Source organism: Aulostomus chinensis, chromosome 9 (assembly GCF_037954235.1).
Source record: "Aulostomus chinensis isolate RoL2024-O1b breed Wild chromosome 9, RoL_Achi_v1.0, whole genome shotgun sequence".
NCBI lineage: Eukaryota > Metazoa > Chordata > Actinopteri > Syngnathiformes > Aulostomidae > Aulostomus > Aulostomus chinensis.
In genome coordinates, this window is record NC_141328.1 from 25,383,815 (window position 1) to 25,402,143 (window position 18,329).

Genomic DNA, 18,329 nt, shown 5'->3' on the forward strand with positions numbered 1-18,329 from the left:
TTGTATACAAAATCATTACACCGAGGGCAATTGATAAAGCTTATGTGCTGCGAAACAAAAGTAATGGTTCCTGAAGCCTGTCGAACGGCGCCTGGGATTACTGACGCTTATGTGACATCAAAGACCTGAGGTCCACAGCCAAGGTCAAAGACAGAAGGAATACACATGGGTTTAATTCTACACACCCCTTGACAGATGCAGATGGGTACTTATGAGACATGAGGCATTTCACTGACTGATAGAGCTGCAGGAAATAAGAGCGTCAGCGGCATCACACACTGATTAACCAATGGGATTCTCACCAAGCACGGCGATACCCAAGACCCAATCAAAAGGCCTAGAGGACAACATCCATAAACAGTGAAATATACACAATTAAAAGAGCACAAATGAACAAGTACTATCTCTGGAGAAGCTCTACTCACCTACAGTGACAGTGAAAGATCAGGTGAGAAGAAAGGCAGAGAGGGAGCGCGAAGAGAGGGAGAGAAATAAGGGCAGTATGTTTGACAGATGGATATTGCGGTGTCACATCAATGCTGAGGAGGGATGAGAACCTGGGCCACCGGTCTGACAGTGAAGGCTGGATGGCGTCCAGCCACAGACGGACCTCCGGACGGCCAACACGTGCCGTCACATTCCAAAGTTACACTTAGGTAGCACAGAGGATGGAGATCTTCCAAACCATCTTCCAACTCTTTTCAGGCGAACCGTATAAAAGCTCATCAACCGTTAAAAATACAAGACTCCGAGATGAACTACGACCCTGTGGTGTCACCTGCTGATGAGTTGTATTCAATTAAACAAGACACATCAGTAAAGTAAAGTTTGCGCATCAAATCACACAAAAACACGTGCCGGTTTCATGTCTAAACATGTGTTTTTTGAGCTCGCCTGTTGAAGTCTGTGGCTGCTTTGCATGCATGAATAGATCTGCAACAGTTACAGCTGCTGCCTTGAGAAAAAAAAAATCACAAAAGCAAACATCTTTTACGTTAGAAAATAAGACCTTTTAAAAAGGTTTGGTTAAAAAATACACAAAAGGAAAATCAAAATCATAAAATTGATAAAAAAAAAACACTTTCATGTTTACCTTGTGTTGTACTAGCAGTGGCATTTTTAATAAAGAAGATGGCTTTCCGTGAATGATCTATTTAACCAAAGACAGGAGGGAGAGGGGGGAAAAAAAAGGATAATTAATTACTTTTGTGAGCTATTGCATGGGAGAGACAATAAACCTGCCTGGTCGCCATGGATATGACATATTTGCTCTGAAAACAACACAATAATTAGCAAAGGAGAGAGATCCGGCGAGAATATGAGAACTCCGGGTTTAAAGTGCCAGTGATCTATTCCTGTCCTCATCTTCATCCTTGAGAATAATAACAAACAGGGTGGCAGGCGCACACAGAACATTTATACGAGAACAAACACTGACCCTTTACAAAAGCGTGTGATATTAAATCTCACATCATCGTGGCGTTTTGTTGAGATCACAACTAACCAAACAGGCAGAGAGCGTTGACTCTTTTTAAACGGATTGTTTGTTCAACATCAGGTAGATGTCATAAAACCTGCCTTTCAGCCTCTCAGAGCATTGTGTGTGTGTGTGTGTGTGAGTGTGTGTGTGTGTGCGTGCGTGCAACACTTAAAGCAACATTTTAGACAGTTTCTAAGTCAGTTTCTTATAACTGTTTATTTCTAATTTATGATATTTACGCACAATGATGAAACTGCGAATAATTCCCAGAGATGGTAATAATTCAGGCTTCTCTCTGTCACTGCAGTGTAAATTAATGTTGCAAACATAAATTTAGCAGGGGGGTTCAAATGTGTTTTCAAATATCTCTCACAAACTTTAACAGCCAAACTTCCGCATTTCAGGCTCTGAATATTCGGTGCATTTATAGAAGTTCCTCTATTTACAGTAAATGGTACCGCGTGAATGCTGCTACCTGTCCGAGGAGTTTCACTAAGTTTTTCACGGAAAAAAAGCAGGACTTTCAGCGCCGAAGTCAAATCCAACAGTGTCTCTTGTCTGTGCAGTTTCTGAACACTTCTGATGTTAATAATTCCCTTCTACCGGGTCTCGTCTCCTCTGTGCTTCATGTTGTCAGAGGAGCTCGGCTCGACTCGGCAGAAAGTGCGAACTGAGGAGGGGGAAAAGTTGTGTCTCAAGTTTGCAGCCCGCAGTTTCGATGCTGTTTAAGACGGCTGAGAGCGAGAGAGAGGGGGAGAGAGAGAGAGGGGAAAAATGAAAGTTTAGAGGAAAAGCTTGTTCCTCTCACCGGTGTTGGTGAATCTTTGCAGCAGCAGCAGCAGCAGCAGCAGACTGTCGGAGTCGCTCCAGACCTGCTGCTGCCGCCGCCGCTGCGGCTGCACTGAGGCGGCGGGGAGTCACGCCGTGTTTACCGACAAGTCCTCCCCGTCAAGTCCCCGTCCTTCCATCTCAATTTTCACATGTTTACAGCTGTTTTATTTTTTTGTTTGTTTGGGGTTTTTTTTAACGTTCGGTTCCTGTGTCCGCGCTGCGGCGAGGCGCTCTCAGGCGTCGGAGTTTACACATGAAACGGACATTAGTTAGAGGAAAAGGAAAACTCTTACCTGCCGTACTTCTTCTCTGTCTGCCGGTGACTTCCAGCTACAGGGACCTGTGTGTTTACCGGGGACGGGGGTGAGGTGTTTCATTATTAAAGTTGAGACATTTTTTTCAGTTTTTCGGGGTTTTATTGTAGCATTTTCTAATTTCTTACATGGCGAGTCGCCCGGAAGATCTGCCCTGGAGACCGGCTCCAAGTGGGAAGAGGAGTTCTTAATTGAATTTCTCGGTTGGCAGGTGTTGCTCGGAAAAGCTGGCCTGGAGTCCGGCTGTGCTCCACCTCGGCTCTCGCTGCTGTGCTGCGTCTCTTCTTTTGTTTCGTTTTTGTTTTCTTTTGTCACCTCAGCCACGATGCTCCTGATTTTTTTTTTTATTTGTGTCAAAGATTGTGTAAAAACTACGAGGCCTTTTTTTTTGTACCCAAACATGGAAGAAGGGTGTATATAAAAAGCCATGGAGAACTTAAGTCAATTTTGGGACAGATTCCTCACAGCGTCACCTGCTGATGACAGGAAATTATTTACTTTTTTACGTTTAAATATATTCCTACTTGTGGAGGGGTGCCTTAACTTTTTCTTTTGTTTGAAACTTAATGGCGCAGGCCAAAACTAACACATATTGTGTTGTTAGAACGCCGAACCACCGGTACTCTAATTTACCGTGTTTCATTTACCTCGGAGGTCAGAGCTGTGAGTGACGTCACACCCAAAGTGACAGTGTGGGGAGGAAGGGAAATGTAAAAAAAAGAAAGAAAGAAAGAAGACACACACACACACACACACACACACACATACGCCTCCTTAATGTCCCAGCTGTTCACAAAGCCATACTCCCTGCGCATGCAAACTTCGTGGCAACATGTCTACAGGTAGAAGATGAACAGCACTGTATGCATTCCTGGTTAACTGAGACACAATTAAGACACAAAAATGCCCAAAATGGTGAATTTTCAAAGCGTTCACACTATTGACGCACACAGCAGCCATTTTGAATTGCGATCTCAGGGTTTGTCTGCTCATACAACAGCAATGTTTGTCTCTGCGTGGTGTACACCAACATGATATGTAGTAAGTGTGTGTTCTCTAGCGCCACCTAGTGGATGCAGGAAGTGATATTTTGCAACACAGTGCAACATTAGTCTGCTACTTTGTGCAAAAATCAAATATTATTGGGTTTCACTTTCCTCTCGCTGCCACGCACGAGCGGGGCCTGCTCATCGCCATGGCGTAGGTATATGCTCACCGAGTTTTTGGTTTTCTTTTAACAAATAAGTTACATAAGCAATTTTTGTTTTGTCAATAAGTTACAAAAGCAAAAGTTTTGCAAGTCCCTTCAAGTCCACTGTGACCAGAATCCACATCTCAAATGTATGTTCTGTTTATTGTGACTCCAGATGCTGTTTGCCTTCCTGTGGTGAGCTGTCTGTCTGTCTCTCTGTCTGTCTCTGTCTGTCTGTCTCTCTGTCTGGCTTGTGTCCAACAAGCTGTCTTAGCTAGTGTTAGCACATTAGCGAACACTTCATTTTCATCTTATTGTCACACTTGCGGAGACGCCAGACTAAAACATGAATTTTAGGGTGAATGTCCGCTCATTTGATCAATGTGATGAATTCCATAAAAGGTGACTTACAATAAATAGGGAGTGGTACTCCAGGATTGTTGCTGCCTTTAGGGACAGACCCTAACCACACATGGGGTGTCAAATAAATTAATGCTGTGGGAAGCACAAGAATATCAACACGTATCTTCAGTGCCTGCAGATATCGGTCATGTTTAAATGTATTGGTCTGATGGCGGAGCGGCATGGCTGGGAGGTAGAGTGGCCGTCTAGCAACCGAAGGGTCGCTGGTTTGATCCTCACTTCCCCCAGTGCCCGTGACCAAGTGTCCTTTAGCAAGATACTGAACCCCTAATTGCCTGATGGACCTGTGATGGACTGGCGACCTGTCCAGGGTGAACCCTGCCTCTCGCCCAATGTCTCGCCCAATGTCGGCTAGGATAGGCTACAGCAACCCCACCCCCACCCAATTGATTAACATTTAACAAGAATAACAATGCAAATATACAGGATTACAGTCAAAAGCTAATTTCCATCCTTCGTTCCTGGCTGGTAGAATGTCCCTACATGGTCGATGGACGGTCTGATGGCCCAGTTTAGCTCAAGTCAAAACAACGCTGTAAATATGCGATTCATGGATTTTCCAAATGTTTTTAAAGTTAAAAAAAATGTTACCCAGCAAATTTACAATGTTCACATGTGTTTTTGGGTTTGTAAATAACAAAAGGAAGCTCACATGTCCTTGTTTTTATGCAAGAATAGACATCTGTAAATGTCGGCCAAATCAGCTTTTCAGAATCCAACAGTGTGCAGGCCTAATTAATGCAGCTTTAAAGTTAACATAACCTGTTTATTTTCATGGGTTTATTGATTTTTATGCATTGTTTCTAACCCCTAGATCAAAATATCTTTGAATTTCTCAAGAATCGCACCTGTGTGGTTTAATTCTTGCAGTTAGTCAATCCCTGTTTACGGCCAAAGTTTACCTTCTTATTGGCAAAACACTAACGTCACCTCCTCTCTTTGTTTTCCCTCACCTTTCCAACCACCTACCATACATCGATAATTTCCAGTAAAATATTCTGAGCATGAGACTCCTTGAAGATATTCCGGGAGCAAAGCCCGCAGGAGGAGGTGAGCCGAGATAATGTATTTTAAACTTTCCTTATCTAAATTCTGCAGTCTTGTGAGCTATTGACAAACAGATTATTGCCAATTAGCAGTTTTGTGATGTGTCCTGTTGTACATAATAAAGAATTAAATGGATCGATAGAAAAGTCAACTTACCAGGTAGATAGTGCTTTAATTACTGCCTTTCCTGTAAGGTTAACGATTCCAGCGTTGTGGCCTCCTGCTCTGTATAGTACATTTAAAATATTGACATTTTTCTCACTAAAATCACAAAGGAGAAGAAATATTCCATGCTTGTTTAAGTAAAGAATTAATTTTTTTTAAAATTCCAAATCATCCTAAATTATTTCCTAAAACTTTTCCTATTTTCAGTGAAATAAAGAAGCATATTTTGAATTTTCTCTATATTAGCGTTTAGCACATATTTGATGCTACCGGCACCTCCCACGATGACAAACAAAACCATCCACATCCTCGCCAAATCAGAAACACTAAAAAGCAGCACATAAATCCACGTATTACTGTTTATTTTCTGCCTAGTACCCTGGAATTTATACGACTCTCTTAAGCAAAAAACCCCCCACGGTCACTGCAGACATCCCAGCGTCCCATCCATCAGAGGCTTCCTCCTGATGTTGCAATACTGTGATACAGAATAATAAAGAAGTAAGAAAGACCAGAAAATCAATAGATTATTCTGCAGATCACTTGATTCAGTAATGATCCGGCCCATTTATTGCCAGCCGCTGATTCATAAGTCCTGCTCTCAAGGGCGTACCCAGCCCACCTCTGCCCTTCTGACACCTTTGCCAGTCGTACTACTAATTATGAAACATTAAAAGCTAATCACAAGGCCGTCAAAGGTTAGAAAAGACACATAGTTCAGGTGGTGTTTGTTTCATCCTTTGAAAATCGTCTGATCTACACAGACAGTCGCGAATCGAGCTGCTGGTTTGGAGGATGTGTACCTATTTGGGGAACAAGTAAGAGGCTAACATCCCGGCTCCATGAAGATAGAAACAAAATACATCCTCCAACAACTTGAAAGGTGTTTTATTTATATGATGACAGCTCAAAATGGCAATCTCACTGTGAGGACGGGAATTGTCCCTGATATGTGCAGCTGTCGGTCAAGAAATAGCTCTAACTTACTACTTGTATAATGTACTAATTTTATATTTCTATTTTTTCCAAAAAAACAAAACAAAACAAAACAAAAACTAATCAAGTTTCAGAGCTTTTAGAGTGTTTTTGTTGTTGCTTTTTTCACTTTTTTCAACTCCTCCTGACTCAACCTATCTCTGCTGGACACACTGAATAAATTGATATCAAACCTGGTGGTCTGACTGTGGATTACACATTTACCAGAATGGCAGACTGGACCTTTATAAACTAAATATCCATTTCAGGGATTTTCCACGATCGTGCCCTCAGAGTCAACCAGGGTAAAATACAAATGGAGCCCAAAACGAGCTGCTGAGTGTGAACCAGGACTGATATATGTGCAATAATGTGTATGTAATGGATAATCTCATTACATTTGTACACTCATTCTCATTTTCATATATTATAATTACATTTTATGTTCTATATTTTACACGACTGGAGCTCTTACTGCAGAGCTGACGTGTTTTTTTTCTTGTCAAATGCATTTCATTGTACCGTTGCGTTAACCTACATATGACTAATAAAGTGAACTGACGTTGCCCCTGCTGGCACGCTGTCATGTGATAACACATCCGATCGCAGTCTGCTCGTAGCCTGCGCTATGCTAATGTTAGCAAAGCACAGTAGCAGCTGGTGAAATACTAAGGTTTGGAGTACAATTATAGAGTTCAGCTACATCAACGACATAAAAACGATCATGCGTCAAACACAAAGATGTCTCAACTAAACATCAAACTGGTATTTGGGTTTGTGTTCATCAAAACAATCTCGAATTCAGCGATAATTTCAATCACCAAAATGTATCTTTCTAATAATTTAGTGGAATAGAGCTAATTTTCTCTGTTTTATGCATAGAAGTGTCAGTGATGAATGTCTGTATTTGAACATAAAATGCAATACAAGTTGTTGTGCTTTAGGAACATTATCAACCCCCCCCCCCCCTTTTTTTTTTCAACCCATTGTTTTTTTTTTCCGGGCCCAAACTTGCATTTTGATCGAGGAAGACACTTCTACGAGCCTCCAAACCGTCCACCGGCAGGAGCCTGATCAAGGTCGATTTATTTTCAGTCGCTCTGCATGAGGGGGCCAATGAACTGGCATTCACCTTAATTAAATAAAGACGTGTACAAATGTCCTTTAGCAGGTGGCTGTCTTACAGAAGTTAACGGTGGTGGCAGCTGCCTATGTATGGTAAACAGGGAATATTTTTGAGGAGTGATGGTGACTGTGAGGGAAGAGGGAGCGAGGGGAAGATTGGACAGCTGTCACCGTACCCACCTCACTCTGCTGACTTAGAGCTAATGCTCGATCAAGCCTTTGTATATATTTTTCCAGTGCATTTCAACGTTGTGTGCACCTCCAGTGTGAGGCCGAGCACAGACACATTTGGTGTGACAGATGTACACGAGCAGCAGAGGGCAAGAGCTGAAAAGCCTTAGCCAGTGAATTAGTCTTTCTGGGCAACTTTAAGGAGAAATGACCTCAAAGAGCACATTCTCTCCTGCAGTTTCATATCTAATATTAAAAAAAAAGAAACCCTCACAAATGCATATTGTTTAAAAGGCTCCCGGCAATGTGTTTTCTCCATCTATTTACATGTTTAAGCAGCAGACAATAAGAGGCAGGTAACTACTTCCTCAATCACCTCCAACAGGAAATTAAGGTGTGGGGGCTCCGTGAAGGCTGCGCTATCGCTCCCATCTAAACTTTTCTCAAGACAAACCCTACATTCCAAGTGAGGAGGCTTTTTGTTTTCGAAAGGCACACTTGAAATTTAGGTCCGCGCTCAAAAGTACATCGCACGAAACGATAACCAAGAAGAAGCCGTTTCTTAAAATATCACCGCAGCTGCATTCATATGTCAAAATGAAAAACAAATCTCCAACAATGCTGGTCACCATATGGCGGTGAAAAGATGCCCAGGTAAAATCTAATTTTAATAAATTCCTAATCAGCTTGGAGGGATACTGAAACAACATAGTTAATGCAAATGTGTAGAGTCAGCAAGGTCTTTCACAGCTGTGGTCTTTAATAAGATTTGAGAGGCATTACAACAACATTGCAGTCAATGTCATGTTGAGCTGCTTTCTCTGTCTGTAACTCCAGCGGAGGGAAAAAGAACAGACAAATAAGGGAGGCGAGGTGGAGGAAAACATGGTCATCTGTTTCAAAAGAGCTGAAATCTGATCTCTGGGGGGAGATGCATAGTCGGAGGTAGGGTATAGTACATATCATCTCCCTCTGATCATTCATGCTTCCTAATTACAGAAGGTGAGGAGGGCCATAATTTTATCGTATTTGTTTTGCATCACTGCAAAAATAGAAAATGAGGGCTCGCCAAGCTGCAGCAATTTACTTCATTTCAACCTTGATTAAAAGAAAATTAATTGCCACATCTCTCATTATGTTGCAGGCAGCATTTGATGACATGAATGGAAAAACTCAAAAATAAGATGCACAGGCTCAGAGGGACTGTGAGCTCAACCTGGAATCTCAGGATGCAAGATACTCTTCTAATAATCTGAATAAGCCGGCCATCTCCGCAAGCCGTCTCAGAAAAAACAGAACAAATGATTGATACTCTCAATTTTAGCATTTACTAATCTAATGTCCTGACTTATTTAGCTGTGCAACTAATGGGATTTTTTATTATTTGAGAGCAGTAGTTGTTGTTGTTGGGGTTTTTGTTTTTTTGTTTTTTTTGTTTTTTTGGAGACCTAGATTATGAACCAGCGAGTCATGTCATTTCTTGCAGTCATTAGAAAAATTATGCCCCTCACGTATAATCTCAAGACAAACATTTAAATCCTATTTACGTCCCTCAAGCCCCTGTGGCTCCTCCCCTCCCTCAGACACCATATGTCTCTGTGGATCAACTTCAGAAGTTTTCAGTAACCATGGTGTATGATTACATGAGAATTTCTCTCAGAGAAGGCCTCCAGGAGGAGCAAAATGCTAAATGCTATTTTTGAAATGAAATTCTCCTTCATGTGGCTGCACCTGTTTCCCTGGGAGAGTAAACAGAGCAGACGCCTGATAGAGTGAGCCTGCCCCTGACATACACCTAATTCTAAAATATTTATTAGCGTTTGACACTCTTTAAAGTCACAGTCTGGGACAAAGGGTACCCTGTTCTTGTTGCACTTGTTTGGCTATATTTATTCCTTCCCCATTCTCACGGTGCTGTTTCAGCTGCTTATCTGTGACTAAGGTGACAAGAGACATAAAATGTAACTAGTCCGAGTGCCCGCTGCCGCTGACCTGACACAGGTCAACCTGACAAAGACATCTTCCACCGGTTGGGCCCAATCAACAGGAAATTCATGTTTCGCTATTATTGTCAGCTTGTGCGTGTGAAGCCTTTATGCTCAGCTGAGTTTTTATAAGTGAGCATTTAGGTGAGCATGCATCCTTACTTGCATGCATGTGCGTGTGGGCAGGGATCATTATTTGGCAGGTCCCGTCAAGCCATCATGAAGGCAATGGGCACATTTGAATAATTGATTGAAATAATGTAAAGTAATCCTGCCAGCTTTCATTCTTGGCTCACCTGCACCTAATTCAAAGACCGCTCTCAGTTGACAGGGGACAGGGAGGGACATTTGAGGACAAGGGAGTGACATGGAGGAGCACATTTTACCCACCATTACCCATCGGCTCTTATTTCTCGACTGTTCTTATAAGGCACGGTGCAGCGCTAAATAAAATGGTATGTTAAACCTCCTGTCAGCAAAATAAGCCAGAAAAAAAATCAGCTATTTATAGAGAACATAATGTTCTACTTCATGTGCAATGAATTCATGTCAAAATCATTTCCTGTATGTTCACCTGTAATTGAGAATGAAAAAACAGTTTCTTCACTGCAAGTCGTTTTTCATGCGCCACACCAAGGCTGTTTGTGAGTGTTTTAATTTATTTATAAGTACGGTACATTATATACTGTAAAAAACAACATGAGAGAAGTCTAGCTTCTAACTACTAACCTTTAGAGGATTGAAGAGTGAAGCACATCAGTCATGCATGAGCAAGCGTCTTTGTTTAGACTGTATTTGAGCAATCAGCTCAGACTCTGTCACTCTGTTCCTCTCACACTGTGATAAAGTTTTATGATTGACCATAATTATTCCCCCGGGGGCTGAGAGCTCCTTCCAGTTCAGTTTTTCCAACTTTCTCGCTCATATTCAAAACAAAGTGCACGACGCGGATTACAGCAGCACGAAAATCCCTCTCCTGCTCCTCTAGGTGTTGGAATTCAATTTATTCCAAGGTTACAAATTGCTCAACTGCTGTAATTTTTTTATTATTATTACCATCATATAATAATCGGAGGTGCATGACCTCTGTATCCATGCTCGCTCTGGATTAAAGCACAATATTGATCATTTCTCCCAGATAAACCTTTTCCTCAAGCGAGAGTGGGAGTCGTGGCAACAGGAACTAGCTGCTTGCTTAACTCATGAGGTGAAAAAGAAGTTGGTCCTTCACAACTTCCCTGGCATACCCTGCAACCCCCCCCCCCTCCTCCCCTCCACCCACCATCCACCTACCATCCCACCCACCCAACCACCCCCACCCCTCCTGCATCTGTTGAAACATCATAGGGGCGAGCGGCGTTCCTCTCAGTGTGTCATACTGATTACTGTTGGGTACAGTATATCACCTGATATGGCGTTTATCCTTGAAAGCTTTATTGAATACCTCAAACTCCCCTGGCACAGACAGAACTTGACATATCTGTCCTCAGCTGTTTCGTGAAGTCAAACCGGGCCCCATTTAACACTTTGTCATCATGGAGAGAGTGAGGGGTGTTTTTTTAAAAACATTATCACATAGCCAGGCGTGGTTCCTATATGATAAGGCTACAAGTTTGCCCCCACCACCACCCTCCCCCTGCTCACTTACTAAATAGCGCCGTGCACTGAAAGTGTTCAGTTTTAGGACACAGGGGTCACACCTGTTGTGGAACTTGATAGAAGGCTTATTTATAAACTTTCTGAGCTCTAAATTCCTCCTTCAGAGAAAACGCTGACACACCAAGAGTCAAGGGGGTCAGCTGAAATGCTTGTATATGAACACGACGGCAACTGGAAAATCCATAAAAAGCTGAAATGAGGAAATTAACAAGCCATCTGATCAGGGGTGCTACCAGACAATCAAAGCAGGGGAACACAGTCCACTCCAGACTCAGGCAAATCATTTATAGTGTCATTATCCTGACATTATTGTGCTCCGTCATGCAAACAACTTTTACCAATAAATCATACAAATGTTAATGTTCTGTACTTTTCAAACTATGTGCGGTCCAGTGTTGTCTGGCTGCTCTCAACTGTCATGAAAACACTTTTTAAATCATGTCACATTGTGTATTCGCAGCGACCTTCACCGAGTCTTTGCGGTAATTTCAAAACTAAACACGAGGCAAGGACAGCGTCCAATCCTGCAGTGTTAAACGCTGAGCTTTGCTCCCAAAAAAAGGCAAAAGTCATGATCGGGTCCAGAGGGGAGCGTCTTAATATATTGCCTAAATTTAGGTACTGAGTTATGGCTCAGGAGTTATCTGGGTGGGCTCATGTGACGTATGAAAAGTTCAGGAAATGCTTAGTGGATTTAGTATAAGAGGGCATATATTACTGCTGTGGGGAAGAGCTGTGAAGTGACTGATGGCCTGACAGGTGCTGCTTGACATGTGTCAGATATTTGCCCTTTCGAAATGAGAAAGACACTAGTTTAACGGCTTTTTAAGGCTTGGGAAACCCCTTTTGGATTATTGGAAATGACTGGATACACATAACCCTTTTTTTCCCCCCCTAAATCTCAAAACAGATGATTTAAATTCAGTATCAAGGGGATCAAATTGAGTATAATTTGCAGTCAATTTCAAGTTCTTCAGCAGGAACTATGAGAAGGATCATCATATTCTGCTGAGCCCCTCTCTGCCTCTCTTGCTGTGCCATGTAATGTAATGTTGTTCCTTTAACATTTAGCAGGGTTCAAGTCATTCTGCACTAGTCAGGAAGTTGTAAGGACCAGATTGCGCACAAGTAAGCAGATACACCACACTTTATTATAGACATCTGGGTATAATATTAGTCATCTCTGCCAATACCAGCAAAACCTAACAGGCAAACCATGTGACAAGGTGCAATACCGGACAAATCGATGGCACAAAACAGATTGCTTTGCAGAGATTCCCTTTGCTGACAGGCCACGGGATAGTTTGGGCTTTTAAAAAATAGCGACATCTTTTAAGGTGACCCCTAGAGTGCTTCTTATAAAATTACAAGAGACAGAAATCCATTTGCAACAGCGCTATAACACTGAGATTACATTGTTACTTTAGAGCCTCGGCGCAAATTAATTTGAGGTTCATTTCATGTATTATATAAATGGATGGTGGTGAGAAAATTAAATCCCAGTATTGCACATTTCTATATATTGTTTTATTTCTGCAGAGGGTGTTTTGGATCACTGTGCTTACCATTCAATTGGCCAGCAGGGCAAGGTTCCAGGAGGATTAACTCTTTGATAGCCTCCGCTGTCAAGAGGGGAGAAGGACACACAATAACAATCTGAGATGCATTGTTCACTTACGTGAAAGTGGGATGAGACTTTTCATCACATTCCTCTTGAAATTAATGTCTTTTTTTTCTCTGTCCCTCTAAATAACAACATCTCCCGCTGTGGATTTTCTTATTCTTATTCGCTCATTACAACTGAGAGCCGAATCTGCATTGTTAATATACAAACCTACCTGGCAGCGAAGTCACTTCTAATGATTTAAGATCTACGTACTCAGATTGGACTGCAGCCTTGTGTAAAAAAAAAAAAAAAAAAAAAGTTATATTATGGCACGTCATTGTTTGCTTTAGACCTTTATCCCCGCCTATTTATCATGTTGTAAATGCAGGCTGTCTAAATCTAGAGCATGTGAGGCGACTTTCTGTTATTTTATTGGTTTACTTTTTCAGGGACGATGCACATCAATCGACAGTCAGACTGCAAATGAGCCGCTGTTACCCTTAAAAGGATCATTTTTCATGTGCTGGCTAAATGTTTACAGGGAAACCTAAAAATGACCCAAAAAAAAAAAAAAAAAAAGTAAAATGAGAACGCAACCTTCAGGTCTGAGAATTGCAGGAGCAGATCCCTCTAAAGCCTCTGACTGGGCTCAGCACCCTTGCACCCGACACCAGCCACACATATGGAAAGAGCGCACACTGTGTCAATGGGGCAGACCTGTCAGGTATGAATATCGGAGCATCTCCTACCCTATCTAGGGACCTTGGAGCCATGTGTCGACATGCATCGCACTGTTAGCTACATCGCCTGGTCATATTGGGGACAGGAAAGAAGTGGCGGAACAGAAGCACTCCAGATGTTCTTCATCAGTGGGCCACAGGGGAAGTCTGTTACCACAACACCTGGCTCGTTCTGCTCCGAGCTCCGAGGCAAAGCGGTGACGCTCTGCCACAGCCTGGCTATCTGACTGAAAGTAGATCCTCAACGCCGAAGGATAGCAGGAGATCCACTGCTCACACGGAAATCTCACGCAAACTCCCCCATGGAATCTTTGCAGCAGTCTGTCTTGTGAATGATGAATAGTGTGTTTTCAGGGAATGCACTGCTCTGGGGCACAGTTGCTTCCTATCAAGTGTCTTAAAACAATTCAGAAATCCTACAAATAAGTTTCATTTTCTACCAACTGAAAAAAGATTTTAACTGAGAACAGGTTTCATCTCTCATCAGCACGTTTTTCAAATGTCAAAAGAACACATATTTACAGTACAGTGAGTGTTCTGACCAAACACATGAATGAATGACAGCTTTCTTTACCTCTCACCTGTCACAGCCCTGTCAAGTGTTAGCAAAGATTCTCTCGTGGGGGTATTTTTTTTTTTTTCTTTTTAAATTTGCAACCACAATTGTCACCTTGCAGGTGTCAAATTTGGAGCTTAAGCGCTCAAGAAAAAGGCGTTTGTTTTCATTCTGGCAGGGAAGAGCAGGGAAAGTGAAGAGGGCAGCGGCCCAGGTGAAAAACGACAGATGCCACGCTCAATAATACCAATGTTAAAATCTCCTTGACCTGCAGGTCATCAAATAGCAACCCCAATTCGTTTCATATTTTCCTTGCTGGATCAATGGTAGCATAAATTTGGGGCTCAATGACAAGAATAATTTAAAACAGATCTATAAACGATAGAGTGCTATTCCCTGTGGTCACAGATGCACAGCAAGTCTCTGCGTTGACAGGATGAAGCTCTTTGCGAAGGATTTCTGCACATGCTGGTGTGTTAAAAAAAAATCCTATACAACATAATATTGAGTATGTGTGTGCACAAACACACCTTGTCCTGTTTTGGCATCTCGGTGCTTTTCTATCTGGTGAGTTCAAGTACATATTGAGATATCGATTGATCTTTCCTGGATTTCTTAGGCTTTTCTGCTCTGATCAGCAAGGATAGGAAGGACAAATTGTTTAACATACCTGAATAAATAATAATATCAATGCAGAACCCCCACCCACCCGCCTACTGAAGTCAAATGGGACTGACTCTCACCACCTTGAGGGATTAAAAGAAAAGCAGTAAATGTATAGGAGGTGAAATTTAAATGAGCATCAGCATGGAGGTAACTGTTAATCAATGATAAATACAGATATTTTCTGTTATTTTATATATTTATAATCTGACAATACAATCCAAAACTGTTCAAGCTCATATACAGACACCATTTCCCTGCTTAGAAGACAAGATTATTGGAGTTCACGCTAATACTGTTGTGCAAAGCATAAAAGCCTCTTGCTGATAAATATTAATTTGTGCCTTCATGATGTATTTGAAAATTCCAGCTAAAATGTCACCACATGGAACATTAATGTAATATTTCAAGGCCTGAGAGCAATACTCATATTGATTGCATTTATTTGACTCTGGGGAGGAGAAATAATTCTTCAATGTGGAGACACATCTGGTAGCCAAAGATGCGAAGCAGGGAATGAGAAAATGCAAAATAACCATAAAAAAAATAATAGGACTTGTATTTAAATGCATTATCCCAGCATTGTTTGGATACCAGTGCCTTATTAGAGTGGAGAAAAGACAGATGCACCCAGGTCTTTTACTGCCTCTGAAAGGTTTAATTTTCTATAAAGTGTTTAATACCAAACACGAAGAGAGCAGATCGTTTGCGTTCAGCTATGTCCTCCCCCCTCCCTCCTATTTGCAGCTGCCCCCTCTGTGAGAAAATTAAGACTTCAGTGCCAACACTCCCTTTTTCTTTATATACTTTACATTGCAGCTTGCACACAAAGATCCTGAGCTTTGTTATGAACTATATTGACTCGCAGTATGTCGAGGCGTCTGACTGTCTTGGTGTAAATGAAGTGAAATTTGAGAAAGAGCCCTCTGACCCGCCGCCCATCCGTCACCAGCTGCAGCGGTTTCATTAATTGGATAAACACTAATTGGGCGTTCGGGTCTTGAATCATTTGAACACCGACATGTGCTTTTTGTTCGAAGCGTTTACCTCCAAACAGTCACTGTTGATGTGAGAAAATAAAAAGTAAATGCACATTAATAAGAGAAAGAATCTTCCAGGATAAAGACAAACTTTCAGCATGTGCGGTCATTCTCACACCGGCACCTGCACCTTATGTCCGGTTACGACGCAAACATTTCACAAGGCGGTCATTCAAAAAACAACAACAAAAAATATGTAGGATACCTGAATTATAGGGCCACATGATTGTGCGTGATCCTTGCTTCTTCTTTTAAGGCGTACACAATAAAAGAAGCGCCTGTCAAATAAGTTTTCTCACTTTTGAGAAAGAAAAAGGCTCCACCAAGCAGCACGCTGCGAGCAGCTACAACACGGCTAAAGCGCCTCCTACTGGGGCACCTCGGTACCACCAAACACCTGACCAACTCTTCCCCATTGTGCTCTTCTTCTTCTTCTTCTTCTTCTTCTTCTTCTTCTTCTTCTTCGTCTTCTTTTAAAGGAAAAAAATGACAGTCCCTCTAAAGGTTAAAAGTGCAGTTTGTGTGAACCAGCGTGTGGCAGGTAATGACGATGCTATAGGATGAAAGGTGATGCTGCATCTGATTGTTTGGCACTTGAATGGAGCTAAAAGGACACATTGTGCAGGTATTTCATCCTAACAGTCTTCTTTTATTTTTTAATCTGATGGATCAGGTTTCTTCTCGCTTCGAGGCCTTACAATCTACGGTATTTATGAACTGTCCACTAAAGACATTTTTCTGATAAACACTTTTTCAAAAAAAGGTGTTATTTCAGGGCTTTTACCCACCTGGCTGCTCTCTCTCTTTCTCTGTGGTTCCTTTTAACAGAGACAACAAAATCTGTTCAGATGCATGAGCGTGTCTATTTGATTGTTGTTAAGGAAAATGTGGATTTTTTTTCTCTGTTTTATTTACAGTTTTGCAGTGAAGAGAGGCATGAGCGTATGGAAGACAAATGATGCAATGAAGGTCCTTGCACAGGGTCAGTGCTTTTGACAAATTGGCCGCCAACTCAACAGGACTCAAGTGCCTCAGGAAAGACAATCTACCAATAATAATCAAAAAAAAAATGTTCATTTTCCATCTAAACTGGATTAAAAGAGAGCTGGTAAACAACATCAGCATCTGCAGTGCTCGGTGATGAGGAAAACCCGCTGATACTGTTGTAATTCTCGTCACACTTTTCATTAAAACTTTTTGAATTTGCACAGTTGCAGAGACGAATTACCCAGGGGCCGCTTCTTCATGCTTCACACCGCCAGGATCCAGGAAGTTTTCTCAAAATTCATAACAATAAACAACTAACCGAGGATATCCTTAATAATGGATTTAACAAAAACCCAAGACAACGCCTTCAAAAAGCAAATACCTTTTATCACCATCTGTAGCAGGCACCTGGGAAGGTGGGCTTTGTGTGTAGCAGAGTGAGGAGGGAAATCATGGTTTTTGGCGCAGACAATGTGAGCATTTAAATAAGAAATGCAATCTGAGCCCAACTGTTTATTTTTCAATTCCCACACTCGCGCCTGAAGGAAACACAGTTGAAACTAAAACAATATTTATTTATCTATTTATTTATTTATTGTAGGTTTAAAGAAAAAAAATATACCCTATGAAATGACAAGTTAGGGACCAGAGACGACTGGAATTCTGAGATGAATTTCGCTTTATTAAATGCGATAATTGTGAAAAAATCTCTTGTGAACTCTCCATCTCTCTTACTTCATCCACGCATTCACACACACACACACACACACACACTTACACACAGACGAAAATGTCACACATGTAATTTTCACTTTTCAATTTGCTTGAATGGATTGCAGGATATCGGGAAGGCACAAATACGGCTCGTCTGGCCATGAACTGCTACTATATGTGACATAAAACAGAAGTATGTACCGTTGGGGCTAGACGGGTCAGCCAGGCATCAACGGCGGCATCAGTGCTGCGGCTGCACGCTGGCAGGTGATTTAATGGTTGTCACAGCAGCAATAGAAGTGTACAGAGACAGGATTCCAGTCAAAGCTAATATTTGTGATGAATCACTGTCACGCCAGAGGTAAATGTAACACTAATAGACGTGGGGAGATCTACTGTAAGCTGGTTCGGCTAATGAGCATATTTCCTCGAGGTGGTGTCACTTCTCTGTGCTGGTTCCATACAGTAGAGACAGAGAGGGCGAGAGAAATGAGGGGGCTTATATTGGGTTGAGTGTAATGAGAGTGTCACTGCTGTGTGACGCTCATGAGGTGGGGGGGCTCAGAAGTAGACCTGGAAACACTGTCTGGACATAGAAGACGTTGAGATGCCAGAGGACAGGCAGTATTTATGACGGGACAGGCACTATTAGATTG

At 41.8% G+C, this 18,329-nt stretch overlaps 1 protein-coding gene across 3 annotated transcripts in view; it reads right to left on the reverse strand.

The window, feature by feature from the left end:
- The window catches only part of casz1 (castor zinc finger 1), a 172,238-nt gene extending 169,432 nt beyond the window's left edge, over window positions 1-2,806 (reverse strand). Inside the window, exons 1-2 of one of the 3 annotated variants that reach the window (XM_086214523.1) lie at window positions 2,754-2,806; window positions 2,605-2,651 (exon numbers count right to left, since the gene is read on the reverse strand). The gene's annotated coding sequence lies outside the window, so the exon portion shown is untranslated. Of the gene's footprint in view, window positions 1-1,093; window positions 1,151-2,604 lie in introns of all 3 variants that reach the window. The other 2 variants (XM_086214522.1, XM_086214521.1) reach the window with 2 other exon arrangements.
- Between the last annotated feature and the right edge of the window lie 15,523 nt (window positions 2,807-18,329).